The sequence below is a fragment of the Varroa jacobsoni genome, unplaced genomic scaffold (assembly GCF_002532875.2).
Source record: "Varroa jacobsoni isolate VJ856 unplaced genomic scaffold, vjacob_1.0 contig01818, whole genome shotgun sequence".
In the NCBI taxonomy this organism is placed as follows: Eukaryota; Metazoa; Arthropoda; class Arachnida; order Mesostigmata; family Varroidae; genus Varroa; species Varroa jacobsoni.
This window is the reverse complement of record NW_019214700.1, coordinates 65,497-71,254: the sequence shown is the minus strand read 5'-3', so window position 1 is coordinate 71,254 and position 5,758 is coordinate 65,497. Positions and strand designations below refer to the sequence as shown.

The 5,758-nt window shown below is 34.8% G+C and overlaps 1 long non-coding RNA gene across 1 annotated transcript; it reads right to left on the bottom strand.

Moving 5' to 3' along the window:
- Positions 1 to 1,439: 1,439 nt before the first annotated feature.
- LOC111272226 (uncharacterized) lies at positions 1,440 to 4,205 on the bottom strand. The gene is made up of 2 exons (XR_002687392.2): positions 3,404 to 4,205; positions 1,440 to 1,843 (listed from the first exon to the last, which is right to left on the bottom strand). It is a non-coding gene; the product is annotated as an uncharacterized LOC111272226 (long non-coding RNA).
- Between the last annotated feature and the right edge of the window lie 1,553 nt (positions 4,206 to 5,758).

The following is a 5,758-nucleotide window of genomic DNA, read 5'->3' as shown; positions in this document are numbered from 1 at the left end:
CATAAATGTTAGAATCAACTACACATAAATGTTAGAATCACATAAATGTTAGAATCAACTACACATAAATGTTAGAATCACATAAATGTTAGAATCAACTACACATAAATGTTAGAATCAACTACACATAAATGTTAGAATCAACTACACATAAATGTTAGAATCACATAAATGTTAGAATAAATGATAGAATCACATAAATGATAGAATAAATGTTAGAATCACATAAATGTTAGAATCATGTTAGAATCACATAAATGTTAGAATCACATAAATGTTAGAATCAACTACACATAAATGTTAGAATCACATAAATGTTAGAATCAACTACACATAAATGTTAGAATCACATAAATGTTAGAATCAACTACACATAAATGTTAGAATCACATAAATGTTAGAATCAACTACACATAAATGTTAGAATCAACTACACATAAATGTTAGAATCACATAAATGTTAGAATAAATGATAGAATCACATAAATGATAGAATAAATGTTAGAATCACATAAATGTTAGAATCACATAAATGTTAGAATCACATAAATGTTAGAATCATGTTAGAATCACATAAATGTTAGAATCACATAAATGTTAGAATCACATAAATGTTAGAATCAACTATAATTAGATACATAAATGTTAGAATCAACTAAATGTTAGATCCTTTAATTAGATACATAATTCATAATTTGTTATGTTGATTCGTGTTTGTTGATTTGTTATTGTTATGTTGATTCGTGTTTGTTGATTTGTTATTGTTATGTTGATTCGTGTTTGTTGATTATTCATAATTTGTTATGTTGATTCGTGTTTGTTGATTTGTTCGTGTTTGTTGATTATAGTACTTAGTACTTACTTAGATACATAATTCATAATTTGTTATGTTGATTCGTGTTTGTTGATTTGTTATTGTTATGTTGATTCGTGTTTGTTGATTTGTTGATTATAGTACTTAGTACTTACTTAGATACATAATTCATAATTTGTTATGTTGATTCGTGTTTGTTGATTTGTTATTGTTATGTTGATTCGTGTTTGTTGATTTGTTATTGTTGATTCGTGTTTGTTGATTATTCATAATTTGTTCATAATTTGTTATGTTGATTCGTGTTTGTTGATTATAGTACTTAGTACTTACTTGTACTTAGTACTTACTTAGTACTTACTTAAGTAAGTAATATTATATTTAATATTATTATTTTCATATTATAATATTATTATTTTCATATTATATATTATATTATATTATATATTATTTAAATAATATTATTATTTTCATATTATATATTATATATTATATTATATATTATTTAAATAATATTATTATTTTCATATTATATATTATATATTATATTATATTATATATTATTTAAATATTTATATAAATATTTATAAATAATATAATATATAATATATATAATAATGAGACAACGTTTCAACGCGTTTCAACTCATTTATTCAATATCTCACGTGCTGAAAAGCACTTCGAGTTTCTGCATGCCTCGTTCACCCCGGTCACTCCGACCCCGAAGTCCCTTGAGCTCTCATAGACGGCGTCGACGCGTAACTATGTTAATCGGAGTCTTACTAGCAGCACGAAGCCGCCACAAACCAGCTGTTCTCCTTGGCTGGGTGACACGGCAGCGTCTGATCGGGCGCAGCTTGACGGTCGAGGCAAGCCACTCTTGGACCTGCGCCTCTGCATCGGAGCCTCCTCCTCTGAGCCGCGCGTCTACCTTTCACCTGTTATTGGACTGGGCGATCCATGCTCTTGTCTAAGCCAAGCGTTGACTTCGAGTGACACAAAGCGTTTCGAGCGACTCTTATATACGCGGTCCTGAGAAAAGATTAAATCGAGAAACTTCGCTATCTATAGTTTCATGCAGTGCTGGCTGTTATCAAAGTGTAGTCTTTTCGTTAGGAGAAACGATGTTAAGCTTGACACATAGCCCCTACAGGGACACGACCAGCCAATTTTTCCGATGATATTAAGTAAAGCTAAACATGTTTTTAGTAAACTTGTTCTGTGCGTATCGAGCGTTTACTTGCTAATCAAAGAAAATTACCATGCGTTTTCTGGTAACCAAAGATATTTCCGGAGAAACCTTACCCAAGTGCACGCAGCGGCTTTTATAGATACTTGTTTATTGATGATTTATTGAAGTGTGTTATTTAAAGAACCACAGACTGTTGGATGTGTACAGTATTGCTTTTTGAATTTACGGTAATTGCGTATTACCAAGAACACTTTACTGCTCAACGATACCAAAAAAAAGGTGATTTAAGTTCATTATAACAGCAACTTCCTAAATTGCTATTATTTTAATGGAATAAGGTGCAATAACTAGCAGTTTCCACGTCGCATACAGGCTTTCTTCCATTGCTGCGGGCTGAACAAGGCTTGTGCGTGCCCCGCATTTAAAACGTGGGAAAAACTAGATCACAGGAACACCTAGATAAGTACTGATCATATCACACGTTGCTACTGTGCTGACTTTCAGGCGCACCTCTAATGCTCAAACAAGCGGGCTGGCCGTATAACGAGATTTAATTACGATCATAATGGATAGCAACATGTACGCGCCCGTACAATTATGTGTTGATCTTATAAAATGGACCAGCTTTCATTATACGTTGTGTTATTATTATTATTATAGTACTAAAATATACAAAACAACGTATTTCCGGAACAGGTGCCGCGATTGGCCACTGCATGCACCCAAATTCTAGACGTTCAGAAATGTCTTGCTGAGGTTTGGGAGTAGTCGCTTGACCTAGTTTTAAAAGCATATGGGACGCCGTCTGTGCAAACCCAGCCTACACTGGCTTTTACTGTTCCGTTTTTTTTCAAAGAGCCTGATACAATTTTAGGCACGTTATGATCGGCAAAAGAATCATCGTGAAAGACAAGAAGAAGCCTGAACAATGACGGAACGACGTGTGGAGCAGAACAGACGGCTACGCGAAAAATAAGGTCTGCTTTTTAGAGGCGCGCGCTAGTGCACCTATAAAGTGATCTACCTACGAAATAACATCGACGAGTATAATGGTAAAGATTGTGTTGGTCCTTGTATTGGGAGTCAACGAAAGAGTATTGACCTTCGGTTGGGAATTGAAACGAAAGGACACCGACGAGGATATTTTATACATTTACCAGGTAGGGACCGAACGAAAGAAGTGAGGTTGTTGCAGTATATTTGTGTGTACTACACAGTAATGTTTGTTCTTGTAAGATTCCTTGTACTGTCGCTGGGTGGGTCCAGGTCGATCTATAGTTTTTTGCCAGATGAATCTGGGTCGGTTTATAAAATGATCTATCTCGAATCGAAAGAAATATCGTCGGCAAGGAAACACTAACGTATTTAGATCCAAACCTGATCCGCCATAGACTGCTTACCGTGTTAATTAGGTTCCATGAAGAACTGAGGAACTACACTCAATGAAGGCTGCTTAGGAATATGCGGTGTCGCTGCTGTTCGCGACAATAAGTAATTCCGAGGCTGTAATAGAGGCATCGTTGCACTATAGTATATTTTCAATGCGGCAAAATCGATAGGAGACCAGTATACTGTGCAGAAGCAAGACAATGGTACCAAAAATTGAGCAAGTCTGCGGTACTTCGCTAATACAGAGGCCCAAGCAAGAGGTCACAACTTCCCGACAACCACCTGATTAAGATAGAAAGTAACAAAAAAGTAGAGAATTCAGGCATAAAAAAAATGATTTAAAAAAAAAATATGACTTACGGAAAATACCAGTCAAAATTGAATATTTTTCGTAAAATATCATTTCTGAATTTAAGTCTAGTTCGGCTGGTTTGTTCGACCCCAAAACGATCCGTTGTAATGCAGGTTACTAGAACTTCATCTTTCGTTGATTGCTAGAGCGTTATCGCGAGAAGAGCTGTGTGGATTTTTGGCATTTTTACTGGGAATGTTTCGTTTTTTAATAAAACGTAGTATTAATTCAGGGAAATTGCTCAATTTTTTTCTGATTTGCTCAATAATCATCATTTTTGTGGATTGAGTGTAAAATTGGATTTAGAATTTCTTTATTTTTTGCAAGTTTTTGCAATTTTTGCCGAAATTATTCCAATTTACTTTTTTAATGTATGTGAGTACTGTTGCCAAAAACATTTTGTTCTCCCGATAAATATCGAGAGTATAAAAAAAGCCTTAAGTCGTAGAAGTACTTTGAAAAGTATAAACGAGTGGCTTCCATTAATTTTTTTTTTAGATGGATGTATATGTTCTTAAACGTAAATCACACAATAAAAAAAAGCTACAAGGCATAATGGATTTTTAATCATATCGATGAAAATCTTGTCACTTACTCTATATTCTACGTTTGCGGGTCTACTATCGGCTCAAGAGAAATAAGTTAGTCAACAGGGAAGTGTATGCAACAAATTAGCCATTCACAGGTTGAAGTTGCCGAAAAAACAAAATATCAGATGATAAATAAATCAACGGGGTACCATTATAATTTTCAGCAGCAGCTCTGCAAAGTGTTCACATTACATTAGAATACATATATTTTTACATTTAAGTGATCATCATTAAATCCACATACTTACTTAGTCGGTCGTATAAAAAAGGCAAGTTACCTTCCTAAAATGTATGAAATTCATTCTGTTCACTGCTTACAGGCTTAAACGCAAGTAGTTCGATAGAAGATCGATTGCACGAAAAGACGAACGTTAGTGGTAGGGTATGTTTGGAATAGGAACAAATGCCCATTATGTCAGTGAACCATGTCAGGCACACGTGACAACTACCCTTAAACTATTTAGCATCGAAAAGAAAAAAATTCTGGGTTTGTTATAAGTTCGATACCTACGGCAGTCAAACTTTTCTTTAGCTTATGTTATTATTTCTATCTGTGATACTGGTTAGATATTATTATTATTATTCGACCACACGGTGTCGTTGAACGGACGTAACAAGCTCTTAACTCCTGCATTTCGGCGTGCATAGGACCCTTTTAATGCGTGAAAGTATATAGTCACTGGTTGTTCCGACAAGTGCTGGCTACGATACTTGAAACTAAAGTACTTCTCAGATCTTTACGACTATGTGCTATATTGCAGTTATTTTTGTAACTGATCTAAAAGTTCAATTTTCCGATATTTCTTAGACGGTGCAGTGGTAGCACGATTGCCTATTAGGCGGAGAGGCACAGAGGCGGTCAAGGTCCGAATCAAGGCGTAGGTAGGTGAACCCTGAACCTCCAATGAAAACTTTAGTAGCATCAGGGTTTCCAAGGGTGAAGGGAACGCTCTTCGAGATAACGCTTAAAATAGCGAGCATTAACAGAAGGGCCAGATATAGAGGGAGTTTTACATTTACCAAAGTTAACAACGCTGCATATGTTACATATACAAACATCCGTTTAAAAGAATAGCATGAAAACTGAATGAAGTTCTATTATACTAAAACCCAAGATCCCGTACCATTTTGCTGCGCGCTGTAGTTACCCAGCTCTATATGTAGTGCATGCCGCAAGGTGCAATGATAGGGCAAGCAATTAAGGTATTAATGACTCGTGAATTTTGCCAAGAAAATTGCTATATTGCTAGAAATTATATTTAAAATGTTTTTATTTGGTAGTCATATTATTAACATCAATGTATTACGTGATGATAATAGTAGAAAGTGCAGACGAACAAAATTAGAATCGGTGGCAGTACAATTCCTTTACTTACTCTATTGTTTAACAGATCATAATTACGAGAGTAGTAAGCACTACGTAG